The sequence below is a fragment of the Phyllobates terribilis genome, unplaced genomic scaffold, assembly GCF_046119375.1.
Source record: "Phyllobates terribilis strain yellow unplaced genomic scaffold, ASM4611937v1 Scaffold_11__3_contigs__length_659146591, whole genome shotgun sequence".
Classification (NCBI taxonomy): Eukaryota; Metazoa; Chordata; class Amphibia; order Anura; family Dendrobatidae; genus Phyllobates; species Phyllobates terribilis.
This window is the reverse complement of record NW_027362771.1, coordinates 88,344,111-88,366,856: the sequence shown is the minus strand read 5'-3', so window position 1 is coordinate 88,366,856 and position 22,746 is coordinate 88,344,111. Positions and strand designations below refer to the sequence as shown.

General features: G+C 44.8%; 1 long non-coding RNA gene across 2 annotated transcripts in view; it reads left to right on the top strand.

Moving 5' to 3' along the window:
• The first annotated feature begins 1,762 nt into the window (after positions 1-1,762).
• Positions 1,763-22,746, top strand: part of LOC141165603 (uncharacterized) — a 159,545-nt gene continuing 138,561 nt past the window's right edge. The window contains exons 1-3 of one of the 2 annotated variants that reach the window (XR_012251180.1): positions 1,763-2,052; positions 3,665-3,800; positions 5,008-7,215. This is a non-coding gene — a long non-coding RNA (uncharacterized lncRNA). Of the gene's footprint in view, positions 3,801-5,007; positions 7,216-22,746 lie in introns of both variants that reach the window. The other variant, XR_012251179.1, reaches the window with a different exon arrangement.

The following is a 22,746-nucleotide window of genomic DNA, read 5'->3' as shown; positions in this document are numbered from 1 at the left end:
ATCACGCTGCAGGAGTGGTCTCAGATCAGGGACCTATGAAGTTGACGCGCCCCCTGGGCCGTGGGGTACCCTGAGCCGGGCCGGTAGACGCTGGGGGTTGTAGTCACTGTGGCGGTGACCCGGTCCGTGATCCAGGGCGGTCAATCCAAGGGTAATTTGTATATATGGGTTTTATAATGTCCGACTACGCCACCTCTGGAGTGGGGCAAAAGGGGCCGCTGCTGCGGAACAGTCCTCTGAAGCTGGTGGTTTTGCAGCAATGGTATTATTACTCACCACAGGAAGAGTGTAGCTTCAGGGCAGTGTGGGTGGATGATGGTGGTTGTAGTGCAGGGAGTCAGTAATGAACACAGAGTCCGTGTGATGCAGTCCCAAGATCTTTACTCACAGTTGTTGCAGTCCAGATTACAGGTACCAGAGCAATCTCACCCGTCATGCTGTGCATACTCAGTGAGGGGCTCAGTCCACCCCCAGATAGCTCCGGAGTACTTATCAGGACCCCCTTCTGTGTGTCCTTTCTCTGGCCTTCTCCCTGCACCTCACACCCAGTGACACTTCTATCTGGTATCCTCGGGCCTTGGCGGGCGACTTGTGTTCCGTCCCCTGGGTCCTATGTGGCTACCTTCTTAGTGAGACTGGTGTGGACTTTTACCTGCAGTACATGAAATGCTGCAGCCTCCGGTTTCTAGTTGAGCCTTGCTGTTTCTCCGCTAGTTGAGGGACCGGTTCCACTTATCTGGCCTGACCCCTCTACCTCCTGGTAGCAGCAGGAGTACGGATGGCCTTCTGCACGGCCTGTAGCCCTAGGGTCCCTTCGGTTCCTGGAGCCTTCCTGCTCCCACTCCTCTCTTCTCTCCTTCAGTCCTGGGCCTCCCAGGCTAGGCCCGCCTCTGGAGCAGAGCTCATGCTGATCCTCTGCTCCTGTCACTTTTCCTCCTCTGACTGGCTTGCTCTTTCTAAGATGGCTTCCTATTTATACTCTCCCTGTCATGTGCTCCGCTAAGCTGCTCCCCTTAGCACCCACTACATAGGACCCTCCCACCAGCTAGGGACCTGGGACTGTGCTCTCCCTTAGGAGCAATCTCGCCCTACCCCCACTGCGGGTATATGTTGGATGCAGGTGTTAGGGTCCCGAGCCATATGCCTTCCTTACCTGAGGGTGAGATACCACACCTCTGGGTGAGATGCAGTAACTCTGTGGCGACTGAACCCTCAGGGGCTGTATTATGAACGTGAAAAATGGCTATTTTATATTTCAAATCCATATTGAAATATAAACCAGACATATCAGCATGTGTAGATGTCTTACCTCAAGTAGACTAGGGGTCATTAGTTCAGACATACTAAACCACTAGGTTAAAGTTTGCTGAGGTTTAATCTTTATTACTGAAGGGAATTAGCCTTTTGTATACGCTGTGTTTGTCAGGCGATGTAGAACTAGAGACAGACGATTACACAAAATTGTAAATGAAACTACAGACATATGGCTTAAGATGGAGAAGCTTATTGTAGTACCAAAAATATAAGTGGCTATCTGAAACCCATTATGATTTATCCAACCATTAATCAATATTCTGATTATATATTCTGTGTTAAGGTGTACTGTATCTGTGAATGTATCTCACTGATACATAGCTTCTTAACACAATATACTGTCGGGGAAGAAAACCTTGTTCTGATTTGGAACCTTGTGTAGGATTTACTCTTATCATATGTAAACATTATGAAGAAGAATGGTCCGTGAACAGGTCTTGTCCAGTATTGCTCATCTGTGATAGCTTGCCACTGTCACAAGATTGGAATGCTGGACAACAACCTATGAACTTTCATGCTTATGTAATATTAGGTTGGGTAAGCATTTTTCTAAAGTATAAAGCTGATGAAGAATTCAGTTATGGCAGAAGCATTGTGGACCTGTGAAGGGGACGCCCTTCACAGTGTAGGGGACCTAGTATGCATTCTCTGCCCATCGCTGAGCGCTTCTCCAGCTGAAGTTTCCGGACAGATGATGTATATGCTACTAGGGAAATCATTTTCTTCTTCTATCCAATAGTAAGTATGTAACCTTTATAAGTATTTAACCTTAGTAACCTTTAATCTACAAAATTGTACGCAATATCATAATATCATACTATTCCTTTGATTCTGTATTTTATCTTTCAAATTATCTATTATAAATAAAATTGTGTTATATTACAAGTGGTTGCCTTCTTTAAAGCCGTATCCGAACCTTATTGCTAAAAAAAACTTGGCAATACATAATTTGGCGTAGTCGACAGGATACGCAGAAGGCTCAGAAGTTCTTTTTATTGGAAAGTAGAAGGGACTCTGTGTGATAGTGTGATATTGCATAAAACATGCCTCTCTTTCAGAAAAAAGAGGTTGTAAGTGTTTCTGTAGAAATTCCAGGGTGGGAACAGGCTCCTTACCATAGTTTGGCCAAAGAGTGGTCGCAATGTGTTGGATTAAGTGAATCATGGGACAAATGTTTGAATGATGCTGAACCCGATGATGTGGTTGCATGCTTGCAAAAAGTGAGAGTGAAAAAAAAAACAGGAATTGGGTGCTGTGAGCAGGAGAGGATGGATTTTGTTACATGCATGTAGAAAACAGCTTGAGGAAAGAATACGTATATTAACAAAAGTTCAGGAATTGGAAAGACAGTTGTGTGAGGCCCACAATGCTTTGGTTATAGCACAGTGTCAGAATAAGTTATTAATGGACAGATGTGATGGATGTCAGCATGTAGCAAAAAAGGCTGCTGTATGTGTAGCGCAGTATAAATACAAAAGGAGGCGAGGGAAGGTTAATAAAAAGAAAGTAGCTTTGGCCATAGCCAAATAAGGGATAGAGTGTAGCCCTGATCAAAGGGATGGTGTCCACAGGGATAAAATAGATGGGATTGGTATTGACGAGATGTGGAAATTGTATCAAAAGAGATGACTTAATAAAAAGTCAGGGGTTTCACATAATAGAAAGGTTACAGTAAAAGATTCTGAATCCCCACAGCAGGGGCCGGGCAGGACATGGGGAGAGAGAGGGCCCACTCCCTCCTCGTCGCCAACAAAGCCCACAGCACCGGGGTTTGAGGATCTTTATGCTGAATTTAAATCCTTGATACAGGAATTCAAAGCCCAACAGAAGGGGGCATCATTTTCTCCTAATATGATGTCTTCATCTGAAATGGAGAATCGATGGAGGGAGACAGATAAAAGTGACTGACATGCTGGCCACGCCCCACAAATGTTGGTAGATACAGGGGCGGAGGCCAATTTGATTAATGGAAATCCAAAACAATTCAGTGAGTGCAAGATTATAACTACAGAATTGGGAGGAAAGCAAATTGAGGCAATTCAGGACAGAGCAAAACCATGAGTTAGTAGAATCTCCACATTGCATGAGAAGGTAACCAAAGTCCCTGTGGGACTTCAGGAGCAGGAGATACCCTTTGGACAATTGATTCCTGAGCAGAGGAAACAAGTGTGGTTTACAGAAGGGTCAGCTAGGTACAAAGGTATCAACCGTGTGTGGAACGCAGTGGGCTATCAGACTACAAGTATACATAGCAAAGAAGTATGGGGAAAAGAGTTGTGGCAAGATATCTGGGCAATTGTACAAATAATTAAAGTGACTGTGTTTCATGTTGATGTTATTTGTGCTTCAGATCCCCTGGAAAGACTCTTCAACTCAGTAGCAGACGAACAGTCCAAAATATCAGTCACTGAATCCAGTAAAGACTGACACCACTGAGGAGCTGCTCGGACTGACTCAGTGGGCACAGACCAGAGGGTGCCCATCAGGTTAGATGTAATCAAGGAAGCAATTATGAAATGTCCAGTATGCCAACATTCACAACAAAGGCCTGTCCCCCATGTTGTTAGGGGTCAAATAGTCCGAGGTAAACTACCTGGACAAATTTGGCAGGTAGATTACATCGGCCCCCTTCCACAAGATGGAGGGTGTGTGTATGTATGCACAGCCGTGGATACATACTCAGGGTATATGATGGCTTGTCCGTGTAAAACGGCCAATGCTAACAGTACCATTAAAAATATGGAAACCATAATATTATATTACGGTATTCCATTGCAAATTCAGAGTGACAATGGTAGTCACTTCAAGAACAGGAAGGTTGCAGAGTTCTGCTCAGAACATAATATTGAGTGGATCTTTCATATCCCATATTATCCTCAAGCCACAGGATTGGTAGAGCGGATGAATGGGTTATTGAAAGAACAGTTGAAAAAAATTGGGAAACGGAAACTACAAAGGGTGGAGAAAACATTTAAGTGAAGCCCTTGACATTCTTAATAACAGACCAGTTGGAGAACAGGAAACACCGTTAATAAGAATGATTACCCCCAATTTACAGATCATGCCTTTAAAACCTACTACCACAGGACAGACAGTTCTCTATTGGGAACTAGAGCCAGGGGCTCTGGGACCTTATAGGGTCACCCCACAGGCAGCAGGACTAGATTTACACTCTCATTAGGAAATTAGATTAGAAATAGGGGTGGTAAAGGCAATCAGAACTGCTATAGGATTACAAATGCCTCCTGAGCATTTTGGTTTTATAGCTCCAAGATCAGGTTTGGCCCTGAGAGGAATTCAAGTGATGCGAGGAGTGATAGATCAGGATTATCAAGGTGAAATCAAGGTACTCCTGTTGAATAGTGGGGATAGTGACTTGTTGATCCAAAAAGGAGACAGGATAGCTCAATTATTAATTTTGTCTATCCAGAAAATGAAAATAATCAAGGGAACAGCTCCTACAATAATAACAGTTGGAGGAGACAGAGGTTTTGGCTCCACTCATTTTCTGAATGATGGTGCAAAAATCTGGGTGAAGCAAACTGGAGATAAAGGTCCTCCAGAACCTGCAGAGTTGATCGCCCAAGGGGCGGACAATGTGTTAATAGTGATGAAGCCAGGACAAGAGAATTGGGAACATGTTCCTGCAGACAGGTGTTATCTCAGAGAATAATGTATATATTTCCATTTTAGATTCAAAATTGGAGATGGTGGATGATCGGTGTTACAGGCATGGTCCTTTTGGTCTCTGTCACTACCCAACCGTTATACAGAAGGGAAAGAGAAACGCCGGAGAAGGAGAATGAGGCTTTATGGAAAATTAAGCAGAATTTATGTAGTTATTTGGCGCAACTGACAAACATGAGCCATTTTTGTATGGCAAAGACTGCTACGGCTACAAATGTGTTGGAAACTTGTCTGGTAGCTATACCAACCCCCTTACGACTGTGGACCAAATTGATAGGGGTATTTATCCAAGATGAGGAGGTGGAAGAAGGAGATGTGCTTCAGAATTATACATACAACCCGTATTACGCTTGTATAAACTGTACTGGAGAAGATTTTATTACTGAAGATATGATCACTATAAAGACTCAACATATTGCATCTGCTGAGTTATGTTATCAAATGACTTGCGACCAAAATAAAATAGGTAAATGGCAGCAAATGAAAATAGAAAGAAAAACAGGGAATAATGAGATTGATATTATTTGTAGTTACCGTACAGGTAAAGATTGTAAGAAAATAAGGTCGGGGAAAAATATGAAGTGTAATAATACAGTAATTTCCCCCTCATACATACAACATGTAAAATTGCCCAAGGGGTGGATATTTTCTTGTGGGAATACAACTTTTAATTATATTCCGGCCAATATAACAGGGGGGCCATGTGTTATCTCTAGATTAGGTTTAATGATGTATCCTTTATTCCCATATCATAAAATTAAGCGTTCCAAAGGGGGATGTTCTCGCTTATCAGAAAATTGTAATTATAATGTAAATTTATTAACTGAATCAGAAATTCTAGGAATATATTTGACAATGGTAGGATCCCTTGTCATAACGGCATATGCTGCCCATACTGTAAGTAGATTATCTTGTCTTGGGGCTAAATCAATAAATATTACTAGTAGAGCCTTAGAGAATATATTATTGGATATACAAAGTTACCGAAAAGCAATTTTACAAAATAGGGCAACTATAGATTATTTGTTGTTAATTCATAATCATGGATGTCAGGAGTTTGATGGGATGTGTTGTTTTAATCTGTCTGATCACAGCCAAGATTTGCAGTCTCAAATAGATCAGTTACAGGATGAGGTTAATCATGTCACACGAAGTAATGGTAAATGGTGGGACTGGTTATTTTCCTGGCTGCCTGATTTTGGGTATTTACGCTATATTTTAGGAGTAATTTTTGTAGTAATTTGTGCATGTATTACTTTATGTTTCTGTATACAATGTATTCCTTCTTTGTTATCTCTATGTCGCTCATCTGTTGAAGTTATTCCTTTGGGATATGGCGTTGGATATAAATAATATATGGTTTCAGATAACCAAGAGTGGATTGTATTATGAACGTGAAAAATGGCTATTTTATATTTCAAATCCATATTGAAATATAAACCAGACATATCAGCATGTGTAGATGTCTTACCTCAAGTAGACTAGGGGTCATTAGTTCAGACATACTAATGCACTAGGTTAAAGTTTGCTGAGGTTTAATCTTTATTACTGAAGGGAATTAGCCTTTTGTTTACGCTGTGTTTGTCAGGCGATGTAGAACTAGAGACAGACGATTGCACAAAATTGTAAATTAAACTACAGACATATGGCTTAAGATGGAGAAGCTTATTGTAGTACCAAAAATATAAGTGGCTATCTGAAACCCATTATGATTTATCCAACCATTAATCAATATTCTGATTATATATTCTGTGTTAAGGTGTACTGTATCTGTGAATGTATCTCACTGATACATAGCTTCTTAACACAATATACTGTCGGGGAAGAAAACCTTGTTCTGATTTGGAACCTTGTGTAGGATTTACTCTTATCATATGTAAACATTATGAAGAAGAATGGTCCGTGAACAGGTCTTGTCCAGTATTGCTCATCTGTGATAGCTGGCCACTGTCACAAGATTGGAATGCTGGACAACAACCTATGAACTTTCATGCTTACGTAATACTAGGTTGGGTAAGCATTTTTCTAAAGTATAAAGCTGATGAAGAATTCAGTTATGGCAGAAGCATTGTGGACCTGAGAAGGGGACGCCCTTCACAGTGTAGGGGACCTAGTATGCATTCTCTGCCCATCGCTGAGCGCTTCTCCAGCTGAAGTTTCCGGACAGATGATGTATATGCTACTAGGGAAATCTTTTTCTTCTTCTATCCAATAGTAAGTATGTAACCTTTATAAGTATTTAACCTTAGTAACCTTTAATCTACAAAAGTGTACGCAATATCATAATATCATACTATTCCTTTGATTCTGTATTTTATCTTTCAAATTATCTATTATAAATAAAATTGTGTTATATTACAAGTAGTGTTGAGCATTCCGATACTGAAATATCGGGTATCGGCCGATATTCGCGGTATCGGAATTCCGATACTTTATTCCGATACTTTTACAATATCGAAGCGTGGGAAAATTCTCCGGCACTCAGCGCTTCAGCGTGAGAATTTTCCCACGCTGTCAGTGACGTGAATGAGGTGAGGTCATGTCCAATGAACTCAGCTCACCTCATGCACGTCACTGACAGCGTGGGAAAATTCTCACGCTGAAGCGCTGAGTACAGGAGAATTCTCCCACGCTGTCAGTGACGTGCATGAGGTGAGCTGAGTTCATTGGACAAGAACTCGGCTCATCTGGATGCCGTCACAGAGAGACACTGAGGAGCGCAAGCATGCCTGCGCTTCTCAGTGTCTGCGGGATGACAGGCTGGATGGTAGCGTTCTGCTGCGGTCCAGCCTGTCATCTCGATGTAGCAGAGCTGAAGCTGTCCTGGGAACCATGGAAAGGTAAGGATGAGGTTGGTTTATTATTTTTCTTTTATTGCAGGAGATCGTTGGCTTCAGCTGGAATGGGCGTGATGGTAAGTAGAGTTTAATTTAGAACAATAAAGAATTGTGTGTTTATTTCAATTAAAGGACTTTATTCTGGGTGTTTGTGTTTTTTTTTTTAACTTTGACTATGGGGTTAGTAATGGGGGTGTCTTATAGACGCCTCTCCATTACTAACCTGGGCTTGATGTCTGCTGGCATTATAAGCTGACATCAACCCCAACCCTATTACCCCACTGCCACCGCTACAGGGCAGTGGGAAGAGCAAGGCTAAGTGCCAGAATTGGCGCATCCTATGGATGCGCCATTTCTGGGGTGGCTGACGGCTGGTGTTTCTAGCCTGGGAGGGGGCCATTATTCATGGCACCCTTCCTGGGCTATTAATATCAGCCCTCAGCTGTCTGCCTAGCCTTTCCTAGCTATTAAATTAGGGGGGAACCCACGTCATTTTTTTGAGGGGGTCCCCCATTTTAATAGCTAGTAAAGGCTAGGTATTCAGCTGGGGGCTCATATAAGTAGCCTGGGAAGCTCCGTGGGTATTACCCCCTTCCCAGGCTTCAAACATCTGCCCCAGCCGTCTGCTTAACCTCCGCTAGAGACTAAAATTAAGGGGAACCCCACGCCAATTTTTTTTAAAATAAATCCTTTATTTTAACACTAAATGACAAGTACAGTAATCAACACTGTCACTGTACTTCATATATATGTGACTGACATGTTTCTATCTATCTAATCTATGTGTGAAGCTCTATTTTGTCTGTTATAAATTGTTGGGTTCCGCTGCTGAATTGCCGGCCAGCTTTTTTAAAGAGACAGTGCATGAAAACACAATTATTTTTTTAAATAAATCCTTTACACTAAATGACAAGTACAGTAAGCAACACTGTAACTGTACTTCATATATATGTGACTGACATGTTTCTATCTATCTAATCTATGTGTGAAGCTCTATTCTTTCTGCTGTAAATTGTCGGGTATCGGTGTATGCCGCTAATGAATTGTCGGCTTTTCGTGTAATACATTCTACATTATTCTTAGTTGTTTTACTTCATGTAGAATTAACCTACAAGGAAAGAAAGGGTTTATTTTCATTCCGATATTTGTGTCCCATTGACTTGCATTGGTTTCCGGTATCGGAATCGGCGATATCCGATACTTTTTGGGTATCGGTCCGATCCAATCCGATACGATATTTCCTGATATCGGAAGGTATCGCTCAACACTAGTGTTGAGCATTCCGATACTGAAATATCGGGTATCGGCCGATATTCGCGGTATCTGAATTCCGATACTTAATTCCTATACTTTTACAATATAGAATACCGGAATCGGAAGTTCCCATAATGCCTGCGCTCTGCAGTGTCTCTGAAGGATGACAAGCTGGATGGCAGCGCTCATCTGCGATCCAGCCTGTCATCAGAATGCCATCCCAGCGTGGGAGAATTCTCCTGATCGTTTAAAAGCCGGCGGGCGGAAAAAAGCCGCCGGCTTTTAAAAAATCACACATCCCCATACTGCTTCCCCGCAGCCTCCCACCCCGATCCTCCGCTCTCCTCGCCACCTCCCATCCTGATCGTAAGTTAGGACCGGGCGGGGAGCGCAGCACCAAGGAGCGGGGAGCGAAGGACCCGGGCGGGGAAGCCGGCAGTGAAAAGACTTCACCGCTGGCTTTCCCGTTCTGTGCTGCGCTTTCCCGCCGGTTATTTCAAATGAACAGCTGAGGTATCAGGTGATGCTGATCAGCTGTTCATTTGAAGTAGCCGCGGTGCCCTCAGAGGGTTCACGTGAGTTCATGCTTGACTGCATTGCATGAACTCACATGTAGAGATGAGCGTTGTTCTACTCGAACTGTTCGCCAATCTCAAATTCGAGCTGTTTTGGGGGGTGTTCGAGCCGTTCGGCGAACACGAACAATTTGAGAAAAATTCGGCTGTTCGAGGTTATGTTCGATAACTGTTCGTGCACCAAAATCATAACTGGATTTTTTCTCAGTAATGATGAAAATTAATGTTAATACGCAGTTTGAGTGTACAGCGGGGTGGGGGGAGGGGCAGGGGATGGATCTCTGCAGGAACAATGAAGATCTCCATTTTTTTTTTCTCTTTCCCGCATTTACAGTGGGGAGGTGCAATCTGTCAGCCTATCAGCAGCGCACACACGGAGCGAAGTGCTTTTTTTCACACAAGCAAGGGCATGTGTCATTGGCAGTGTATGTCACATGTCCTTGCCCTATAAGACCAAGCCAGTTTCCCCGTCGCCACCATTTTCTCACTGCTGCAGCTGCGTGTTAGACGGCACCGCTGTTGCTGTGTGCGCTATACCTTGTTAATTTCAAGCCAATTTTCGCACAAATCTACAGATAGCTTGGGAGTAGGGAATAGTTGTGATTGCAGTCCTTTTAAGGACTAGGTTACAGCATTTCCTACGACTTTTATCAGGCAGGTCTGTGCTCTTAAATAGATAGATTGTGGGAGTAAAGACTAATTGTAATTGGAGTCCTTTTCAGGACTAGGTTACATCAGTTCCTATCAGTTTTTGCCAGGCAGGTCTGTGACAGTGCTGTGCAAGTTTTTTCACAGCATTTGGCTGAATCTAGCAAAGCTAATCCTTTTTGGCCTATTGCAGAGTGTGTTAGTCAGTGGAGTAGCCTATCTGTGTTGCAAGATATACCACCTGTGTATAGAATACCAATTTTTTTACTGCACCTAGTGAAGTAAAATCTTTTGGGCATAGCATCATTCTATTAGTCCATCTATACTGACCTCCATTAGGTTGCAAATTGAATATAATTTTTTTCTGCATCTAGCTCTGAAAAAATATTGGGCTTCTAGCTGTGTGTGGGACTTGTTCTATTAATCCATCTATACAGACCTCCATCAGGTTGCAAACTGAATATATTTTTTTCTGCATCTACCTCTGAAAAAATATTGGGCTTCTAGCTGTGTGTGGGACTTGTTGTATTAGTCCATCTATACTGACCTCCATCAGGTTGCAAGCTGAATATATTTTTTTCTGCATCTACCTCTGAAAAAATATTGGGCTTCTAGCTGTGTGTGGGACTTGTTGTATTAGTCCATCTATACAGACCTCCATCAGGTTGCAAACTGAATATATTTTTTTCTGCATCTACCTCTGAAAAAATATTGGGCTTCTAGCTGTGTGTGGGACTTGTTGTATTAGTCCATCTATACTGACCTCCATCAGGTTGCAAACTGAATATATTTTTTTCTGCATCTACCTCTGAAAAAATATTGGGCTTCTAGCTGTGTGTGGGACTTGTTCTATTAATCCATCTATACAGACCTCCATCAGGTTGCAAACTGAATATATTTTTTTCTGCATCTACCTCTGAAAAAATATTGGGCTTCTAGCTGTGTGTGGGACTTGTTGTATTAGTCCATCTATACTGACCTCCATCAGGTTGCAAACTGAATATATTTTTTTCTGCATCTACCTCTGAAAAAATATTGGGCTTCTAGCTGTGTGTGGGACTTGTTCTATTAATCCATCTATACAGACCTCCATCAGGTTGCAAACTGAATATATTTTTTTCTGCATCTACCTCTGAAAAAATATTGGGCTTCTAGCTGTGTGTGGGACTTCTTCTATTAATCCATCTATACAGACCTCCATCAGGTTGCAAACTGAATATATTTTTTTCTGCATCTACCTCTGAAAAAATATTGGGCTTCTAGCTGTGTGTGGGACTTGTTGTATTAATCCATCTATACTGACCTCCATCAGGTTGCAAACTGAATATATTTTTTTCTGCATCTACCTCTGAAAAAATATTGGGCTTCTAGCTGTGTGTGGGACTTGTTCTATTAGTCCATCTATACTGACCTCCATCAGGTTGCAAACTGAATATATTTTTTTCTGCATCTACCTCTGAAAAAATATTGGGCTTCTAGCTGTGTGTGGGACTTGTTGTATTAGGCCATCTATACAGACCTCCATCAGGTTGCAAACTGAATATATTTTTTTCTGCATCTACCTCTGAAAAAATATTGGGCTTCTAGCTGTGTGTGGGACTTGTTGTATTAGTCCATCTATACTGACCTCCATCAGGTTGCAAACTGAAAATATTTTTTTCTGCATCTACCTCTGAAAAAATATTGGGCTTCTAGCTGTGTGTGGGACTTGTTCTATTAATCCATCTATACAGACCTCCATCAGGTTGCAAACTGAATATTTTTTTTTCTGCATCTACCTCTGAAAAAATATTGGGCTTCTAGCTGTGTGTGGGACTTGTTGTATTAATCCATCTATACAGACCTCCATCAGGTTGCAAATTGAATATATTTTTTTCTGCATCTACCTCTGAAAAAATATTGGGCTTCTAGCTGTGTGTGGGACTTGTTGTATTAGTCGATCTATACTGACCTCCATCAGGTTGCAAACTGAATATATTTTTTTCTGCATCTACCTCTGAAAAAATATTGGGCTTCTAGCTGTGTGTGGGACTTGTTCTATTAATCCATCTATACAGACCTCCATCAGGTTGCAAACTGAATATATTTTTTTCTGCATCTACCTCTGAAAAAATATTGGGCTTCTAGCTGTGTGTGGGACTTGTTGTATTAGTCCATCTATACTGACCTCCATCAGGTTGCAAACTGAATATATTTTTTTCTGCATCTACCTCTGAAAAAATATTGGGCTTCTAGCTGTGTGTGTGACTTGTTGTATTAGTCCATCTATACTGACCTCCATCAGGTTGCAAACTGAATATATTTTTTTCTGCATCTACCTCTGAAAAAATATTGGGCTTCTAGCTGTGTGTGGGACTTGTTGTATTAGTCCATCTATACAGACCTCCATCAGGTTGCAAACTGAATATATTTTTTTCTGCATCTACCTCTGAAAAAATATTGGGCTTCTAGCTGTGTGTGGGACTTGTTGTATTAGTCCATCTATACTGACCTCCATCAGGTTGCAAACTGAATATATTTTTTTCTGCATCTACCTCTGAAAAAATATTGGGCTTCTAGCTGTGTGTGGGACTTGTTCTATTAATCCATCTATACAGACCTCCATCAGGTTGCAAACTGAATATATTTTTTTCTCCATCTACCTCTGAAAAAATATTTGGCCTTCTAGCAGTGTGTGGGACTTTCTCTATTAGTCCATCTATACTGACCTCCATCAGGTTGCAAATTAAAAATAATTTTTATCTGCATCTAGCTCTGAAAAAATATTTGGCCTTCTAGCAGTGTGTGGGACTTTCTCTATTAGTCCATCTATACTGACCTCCATCAGGTTGCAAATTAAAAATAATTTTTATCTGCATCTAGCTCTGAAAAAATATTTGGCCTTCTAGCAGTGTGTGGGACTTTCTCTATTAGTCCATCTATACTGACCTCCATCAGGTTGCAAATTGAATATAATTTTTTTCTGCATCTAACCCAGCCAATAGTTTTGGCCTAATACCACAGTTTGGCCACTCAGCTCTGCTCGGTTCCCATCCATTGTTTTTTTGTGCAAACAACTCCAGAGTTGTTAATTAGTTAACCACCAAAATGAGTGGAAAAAGGCCTGCTGCTGGTGGAAAGGGGAATAGCCGTGTTGGGAAGGGGAAAAAAGGTTGTGTCCGTGGGGTAGGTGTTAAAGCAACAGTAACATCTGCAGAAGAAAGACCATCTTCCAGCCAAACTAAAATGTCTACTTCTTTTAGCGGACAATGTGATAAGATCCCTTTCTTACGGCCACGCCAATCGCTACAAATTCCAGATGAGGCACAAAAACAGCAGGTGCTTCAACGGATATCAAGTGCTCCTTTAAGTGGGCTCTCCTCCACATCAACTTCAACATCATAAATACTCCAGTCCTCAAAGGTGTCACCCCAATCGCACTTGCTTCCTCACAGCTCCCAAATCTCCAGCTGCCCGTCTGAGTATGAGGTAGAACAGATGGTTGAGTCTGCAGAGCTGTTTACTCATACTATAGCCTGGGAATCAGAGGTCGACTCCAGCGCTTCTGTGAATCCAGACGAGGAAATGATCTGCACTGATGCCCAGAATCTTTATGAGTCGGATCCAGGACCAGACGCAGAAGGTTCTGACCATAATGTAGACCCTCATTCCCAAACTGTAACTCCTGTTGGTGGAGACAATGAGGAAGACGATGATAAGACTCAAATACCTGATTGGAGCGACAACTTTAGTTTTTTGTCAGGGCAGGAACAGGTTGGCTCTGAGGACGACGGGTGTGATAACGCACAGGGTGATGATGATGAGGTCGGAGATCCCACTTACTGTCAACCCACAGTCAGCCAAGAGATGAGGTCAGCAGAGGAGGTGGAGGAAGATGCTAGTGACGACGAGGTCAGGTTGCGCCTTCCTGGACAGAGACGTAGTACTGGAAGCACGTCAACAACTGCATCCTCAAACACAACTCTGCCTCTCACCACAAGTCGTGGTGGCTCTTCAGGTCGCATGGGTGCTAAGCCTTGCATAGCCTGGGCATTTTTTCAGATCGATAAAGATGACCCAACTCGTGTTATCTGTAACATTTGTCAGCAAAAGCTAAGTAGAGGCCAAAAAATACATAGTTTGAGTACTTCATGCATGAACCGGCACATGGACATGAAGCATAAGTTGCAGTGGGAAGCTCAGTGTGCTACAATGCGGCCTAGCCGGCCGGGCCAATCACCGTCTGCCATATCTTGTGCATCCGCGGCCTCTTCATCCTCTGTGACTGAGGGGATAGCAGTCACACCTGTTTTGGGGCACAGACCTGCCACCTCTTTACCCGCAACAGCCAGCGTGATTGGCAGGTCATCATTTTCTGTGGAGGTGGTAACACCAGTTGGTGTTGAGCGCTGTCCGACATCGATAGCACCACCTTTGGATCAAGGCAACCTAACATGTCCGCCTGCATCTTCCTCACAGACCGGCAGTTTGCCGGGGACACCCTTATTAACCCCGTCTAAGCACAATAGCCAGCCCTCGGTCCCTCAGATGTGGACAAGTAAAAGATCATTTCCTCCTAGCCATGAGAAAGCTAAGAGGTTGAATTTCATCATCTGCAAGCTCTTGGCTACAGAAATGCTGCCTTTCCGCCTGGTGGACACAGAGGATTTTCGAGACCTTATGTCCGTCGCAGTGCCCCAGTACCAGATGCCCAGTCGGCACTACTTCTCAAAGAAAGGTGTGCCTGCGCTCCACCAGCATGTCGCACACAACATCACCGCTTCTTTGAGAAACTCTGCGTGTGACAGGGTGCATTTCACCACAGACACTTGGACGAGTAGGCATGGACAGGGGCGTTACATGTCGCTGACTGGGCACTGGGTAACTATGGTGACAGCAGGACAAGGGGCTGCTGTCCAAGTCTTGCCGCCCCCACGAGTTGTGCGTCAATCCTCTTTATCTCAAAGTTCCTCCACTGCTTCTGCCTCCTCAACCTCCTCTCGGTCTTCCACCTGCACCCAAAGCCTGTCTGGTCATGCCACAAGCTTTCTAACTGCGCAGAAGGGATCCTGCACACCTCCTTACTATGCTGGCAGTAGGGCTCAACGTCATCAGGCGGTTTTTACATTGAAATGTCTGGGAAATGTGAGTCACACAGATGAAGAGTTGTGGTCAGCTCTGGAGAACCAATTTCATGAATGGTTGTCTCCACTGGACCTGAAACCAGGGAAGGCCGTGTGCGACAATGCTGCAAACCTGGGTGCGGCCCTTCACGGGGCAATGCCACACACGTGCCTTGTATGGCTCACGTGTTGAACCTGGTTGTCCAGCAATTTTTAGCCCACTATCCCAGACTAGATGGCCTTCTGCAGAGGGCACGGTCGCTGTGTGCTCACTTCCGCCGTTCGCATCCCGCAGCTCAGCGACTTACATCTTTACAGAAGTCGTTGGGCCTGCCACTTCACCGGCTAAAATGCGATGTGCCTACCCGGTGGAATTCAACTCTGCACATGTTGCAGCGACTGTGGCAGCACCGACAAGCCCTGGTGCAATACGTTCTGACGTATAGCCTGGGCCAACGAGATCCAGAGGTGGGGCAAATCACGCTGGAGGAGTGGTCTCAGATCAGGGACCTATGCACCCTTCTGCACAGTTTTGAAATGGCGACGAAGATGTTTAGTGCTGACGATGCTATTATCAGCATGACTATTCCGGTGATTTACATGCTGGAGCACATGTTAAACAGAATTCGGAGTCAGGTGGTGGCACAAGAGGAGGTGGAGGAAGTAGAGGAGGAGGAGTTGTATGCGGAAGGGCTAACATCTGCAAGGTCCAGACGGTCGGCAGCACCAAGGCGGCAGGCATGTGAGGGTGGGGGAGATGGTTTTACCAGGGCGCATGGTAGCAGCCAAACTAGTGAGGAAGGTGCAGGAGCCCAGGAAGAAGTGGAGGACGAACTGATGGAAGACTCATCAGATGAGGGAGACCTTGATCACATTTCTGTTGTGCGAGGTTGGGGGGAGAGGACAGAGGAAGGAAGCATGATTGTTACCTCGCCACCAACACAACAGGGACTTGGTGCTCCTGGATGCGCAACACACATGAGTGCCTTCTTGCTGCACTACCTGCAACATGACCCTCGAATTGTGAGAATTAGAAATAATCTTGACTACTGGGTTGCCACACTGTTAGATCCCCGGTACAAAAGTAAATTTGCAGAAATTATTCCTGCCATAGAAAGGGATGCACGCATGCAGGAGTATCAGCAGAGACTGTTGCAGAATCTTACATGTGCTTTTCCAAAAAATACCAGTGGTGCACGTAGTGAATCTCACAGTTCCAACTTGCCAACCGTGGGACCGTCAAGTGTTCAGCACTCAAACCGTAACAGAACCACAGTATCTGCTGGTAACATCAATTTTGCGGAATCATTTCACCACTTTTTTAGCCCATCCTTTGCAAGGCCACAGGAGACAAGAAGTCTAACACATAGTCAACGCCTAGAGACGATGGTACAGGAGTATCTCCAAGTAAACATTGAAGCCATGACTGTGTCACTGGACCCTTGCTCTTTTGGGCTTCCAATCAGGATAAATGGCCGGAGCTAGCCACTTATGCCTTGGAGATCTTGTCATGCCCCGCAGCCAGCGTTCTGTCTGAACGTGTGTTCAGCGCTGCTGGTGGTGTGCTGACAGATAAGCGCACGCGGCTCTCCACTGATAATGTAGACAGACTCACGTTCATAAAGATGAACAAATCATGGATCTGAAACGACTTTTCTACCACTGTGTCATCCTGGGGAGAGTAAAAGCTTGATGATTGGTTAAAATCACCCTACCAACCGTTTTAAGCTTTCAAATTACTAATCATGTTTATCTGTATCTTGGCTGGAAAATAATTTGGGCTTTGTAACAGTGTGCAGCACTGATCCTATTAGGCCATCTATAATAAAGCTTCACCAGATTTAAAATTAAAAATAATTTTTAGCTGCATCTAGCCCGGAAAATAATTTTGGGGCTCCGAGATGCGCAAGACACATAAGTGCCTTCTTGCTGCACTACCTGCAGCATGACCCTCATATTGTCAGAATTCGAAGTAATCATGACTACTGGGTTGCCACACTCTTAGATCCCCCAAACTTTTCGATCAACCTTTTCATTTTAATAAAGACCAAAAAAATGTTCATTTTTGAAATTATAAGCATTAGCAGGTTGTTAGAAACTGAAATCAAACAGTTTTCAACTCAAAACTTTATTCTCGGTGATGTTACATTTTCACATAGGACCCCTTGTTCGAAAGGAGCTTCTGAACTCTCTCGTCCATTGAATTTGTCAGGTTTTGGATGGTTTCTGCTTCAATTGTTTTGCATGAGGACAGAATACCCTCCCAGAGCTGTTGCTTAGATGTGAACTGCCTCCCGCCATCATAGACACTCCTTTTAATGATGCTCCAAAGGTTCTGAATGGGGTAGAGGTCAGGGGAGCATGGGGGTCACACCATAAGTTTGTCCCCTTTTATGCCCATATCAGCCAGAGATGCAGATGTTTTATGTGCAGCATGAGATGGTGCATTATCATGCAGAAAAATGATCTTGCTGTGAAATACACGGTTCTTCTTCTTGAACCATGGCAGGAAGTGCTGTTTGAGAAAATCCACATACATTATGGAGTTCATCTTTAGCGCCTTCAGGGATCCTAAAGGGGCCGACAATCTCTCTCCCCATGATTCCAGCCCAAAACATTACTCCACCTCCTCCTTGTTGGCGCTGTAGCCGTGTTTGCGTGGGGTGTCCATCAACCAGCCATCCTCCACTCCATCCATCTGGACCATCGAGCGCTGCACGGCACTCATCCGTGAACAAAACAGTTTTGAAATCAGTCTTCATGTAATGTTTGGCCCACTGGAGCCATTTCTGCTTGTGTGAAGTGGATAGAGGAGGTCGACAGGATGGCGTATGCACAGCTGCAAACCTCTGAAGGACCCTGCATCTTGTTGTTCGGGGGACGTTGGAGGCACAAGCAGCTTCAAAAACTTGTCTGCTGCTATGACAAGGCTTTTTTGCCGCTGCTCTTTCAACCTGACGTAATTGCCTGTAGGAAAGAGTCCTCAATTTGCCCTTATCAGCACGCACACGTGTGTACTGTGAATCAGCTACATACTTCTTGATTGCCAAGACACTTCATCCTGATCATCGCACAATGTTGATTGTAGTCTTGCCTTGACCTAAACACTCCACAATTTGTTGATTCTCAGGAGCCGACACATCCTTTTTCTTTCCCATTTTGGCAGAAAATGTAGGCTGCTTAATAATGTGAGACAGCCTTCTTAAGTAGTCTTGCCTTTCATTGGACACACCTGCCAAACTAATTAGCACAGGTGTCTGCAATTGCTTACAGTGATATAAAGAGCCCTGACACACATCACCATCAATGAGTTTAACTGACAAACAAACAAATTCTTCCCTTATCACTCCTAAACACTTTTTGCATAATAATTTGGAACACAGTGTACATGTGCTTTTCCACAAAACACCAGTGGTTCACGTAGTGAATCTTACAGTTCTAACTTGCCAACCGTGGTCTGTATGGAGTTGTTCAATAAAGGGCCCAAAATTAAGATAACATAGATGGGAGAGGTCTCTATGAATAGGAATTCCTAAGTATTTGATACCCTGTGAGGGCCAGGCAAAGGGAAAGTTGGACTGGATGGAATCCTATATGGATTTGGAGAGGGAGACATCGAGGGCCTCAGACTTCGCTGCATTGATTTTAAAATTTGACCATGTAACAAAGTGATCTATTTCAGCCATAACAGCATGGATGGATATATGTGATTGAGTGATATATACTAGGACATCATCAGCAAATAGAGAGCACTTGTACTCGGTGCCTCCCACCTCAATCCACCTAATATTGGGGTTATGGCGAATTGATGAGAGCAGGTGCTCCGTCACTAGGATGTATAAAAGAGGGGACAGAGAACATCCCTGTCTTGTCCGATTGGTGATTGTGAAAGGTGATGAAAATGTTCTGACGCGCCCCCTGGGCCTTGGGACACTCGGAGCCGGACCCTTTTTGGTGGATGCTGGTGGTTGTAGTCTCCGTGGCGACAACCCGGTTCCGTGGCTCAGGGCGGTCAAACCAGTGGCGGAACTATTTATGTGGTTTTGATGTTTAAATGTCCGACTACGCCACCCGTGGATTACGGTCAGAATGAACCGCCGCTCCAGGGCAGACCGCTGAGGCTGGTGTTGTGGGTGCAGCAGAGCGTAGCATAACTCCCCACGGGAGGAGTATAGCCTCAGGGCAGTGTATGCGGAGGATGGGGGTGATGGTGCAGGGCAGCAGCAGTAATGACACGGAGTCAGTGATGCAGTCCAGGGCCTTTACTCACAGTTCTTATTATCCAGACCACGTCTGCAGGTAACGGCTGCCCACTTCGTACTGTGCTCACCAGGTGAGGGGCTCAGACAACTCCCAGATAACTTTGGAGTGCTTCACAGGACCCCCTTTGTGTGTCCTTTGTCTGGCCTTTCTTACCAACCCTTCTGTCCGGCTGCCTCGGGCCTCCTGTTGGTAAACTTGGCGCCAGTTTCCCTGACCCTATGTGGTGCCTTCCTAGCGGGTGTAGCGAGGGGCTGCGCCACATAAAATGTCACAGCCTCCTGTTTCTAGCTGAGGGTCATTTCCTGCCTCCACTAGTTTCGGGGACCGGTCTCCCCCTTTGGCCTGACCCCTCCACGCAGGTGGATTCGGGCGTGCGGTGGCGACTTGCCCGTCCGCACCCCTGAGATCCCTTCATTCCTCGTTCCTGGAGCCTTCTCCGCTCCTCTTCCTTCCTTCTCCCTCTTCCAGGCCTGGGCCTCTGTTTCTAGGCCCGCCTCCGGAGCAGAGCTCATGCAGAGCCCCTGCTCCCTGCCACTTCTGCTCAGACTTCTCTGCACTGAACTAAGATGGTGCCCACCTTTTATACTCCCTTCTCAATGCACCCAGGAACTGCTTCCTCCCTGCTCCTGCACTACAGGGTTCCCCTTCCTCAGTGTTCCCTCCCCCCACTCCAGCCAGGGACAGGGACTGTCGTGCCCATCTCAGGGGCATATTGGTCGCCCTGCCCCACGGCAATGTGGTGTAATGCATGCAGGTGTCAGGTCCTGATCCACACTACATCCTTACCTGAGAGTGAGATATCACACCTCTGGGTGAGGTGCAATACCTCTGTAGCAACCGAGCCCTCAGGGTGCCACAGTTCCATTTATCTTCAGCCTAGGTGACGTATTGCGATACAGAGCCGTGATTTTCGCTATAAAAGGGTCCCCTAGACCCCTACCCCAAGCTTTTTAAGAGAATCATATATGGTGTGCCAGGAGACTCTATGGAATGCTTTCTCAGCATCCAACGAGAGTATCTAATTACAAATTTTTAACTGCATCTAGCCCAGGAAATACTTTGTGCCTAGTAGCAGGGTCTGCTAGTCAGCGGATTATCCCGGCTGCTAAGCAAGCTACACCACCTGTAGTTTGGACACTTCATTTTTTCAAAGGAAATGCTTCGGGACCACGGGATACTCAGTGAAGAGCATCAGGAGGCACCCCAAGGCATAGGGGCTGGGACTGGCAGTAGGATGCCTTGCGGTGGACAGCCGAGCTCAATCCTTATAAAAGCTTTTTAACTGCAGCAGCTTTAGTGGACGCTACTGGAGCTGGAATTACGCGGCTGCTGGCATGAGACTTGCCCTCCAATAGATCCTTGTAAATGGATTTAAAGTGTATTTATTCAAATTAGAGAGACAATTTAAATTAAAAAGCTTAGAGCTGCCTCCACCACAGGGGGGCTCGCTCGACCCACCAGCGGACAGGCACCAGTATTGGGAGAGGGGGGCTGGCCGTCAGGGTTCACCGTGGCTCTGGCACAAACCCGGCGACACGGAGGTGGCACGGGCAGGAGCGGACTGAACGTGTCGGCTTCTCACTTTTTGGATTTTAGAAGGGCATGCTATATCTGTGTCTCCCCCTCCTTTTACTCCTCCACCTCTTTTCTTTTCGCATGACTATATGTACTTGTCACTTTTCCATGTGTTAGTTGTGTCTTCTGAGCAGTTTGTCAGCTTTTGGACACCTTTGAAGGTGTTTTCTATGTGTTTCTATGTGTTTTTGTTTGCCTGCCATTGGTTTTAACGGTGTTCGAAGGTGTTCGACGAACAGTTCGACGAACAGTTCGGCGAACACACGGGTGTTCGACGAACCGAACCGAACTCGAACACTACGGGCGTGGCTCAACACTCGTGGGAGAATTCTCCTGCACTCAGCGCTTCAGCGTGAGAATTTTCCCACGCTGTCAGTGACGTGAATGAGGTGAGGTCATGTCCAATGAACTCAGCTCACCTCATGCACGTCACTGACAGCGTGGGAAAATTCTCACGCTGAAGCGCTGAGTGCAGGAGAATTCTCCCACGCTGTCAGTGACGTGCATGAGGTGAGCTGAGTTCATTGGACATGAACTCGGCTCATCTGGATGCCGTCACAGAGAGACACTGAGGAGCGCAAGCATGCCTGCGCTTCTCAGTGTCTGCGGGATGACAGGCTGGATGGCAGCGTTCTGCTGCGGTCCAGCCTGTCATCTCAATGTAGCAGAACTGAAGCTGTCCTGGGAACCATGGAAAGGTAAGGATGAGGTTGGTTTATTATTTTTCTTTTATTGCAGGAGATCGTTGGCTTCAGCTGGAATGGGCGTGATGGTAAGTAGAGTTTAATTTAGAACAATAAAGAATTGTGTGTTTATTTCAATTAAAGGACTTTATTCTGGGTGTTTGTGTTCTTTTTTTTAACTTTCACTATGGGGTTAGTAATGGGGGTGTCTTATAGACGCCTCTCCATTACTAACCTGGGCTTGATGTCAGCTGGCATTATAAGCTGACATCAACCCCCACCCTATTACCCCACTTCCACCGCTACAGGGCAGTGGGAAGAGCGAGGCTAAGTGCCAGAATTGGCGCATCCTTTGGATGCGCCATTTCTGGGGCGGCTGACGGCTGGTGTTTCTAGCCTGGGATGGGGCCAATATTCATGGCACCCTTCCTGGGCTATTAATATCAGCCCCCAGCTGTCTGCCTAGCCATTGCTAGCTATTAAATTAGGGGGGACCCCACGTCATTTTTTTGAGGGGGTTCCCCATTTTAATAGCTAGTAAAGGCTAGGTATTCAGCTGGGGGCTCATATTAGTAGCCTGGGAAGCTCCGTGGGTATTACCCCCTTCCCAGGCTTCAAACATCTGCCCCAGCCGTCTGCTTAACCTCCGCTAGAGCCTAAAATTAAGGGGAACCCCACGCCAATTTTTTTTTAAATAAATCCTTTATTTTAACACTAAATGACAAGTACAGTAATCAACACTGTCACTGTACTTCATATATATGTGACTGACATGTTTCTATCTATCTAATCTATGTATGATTCTCTA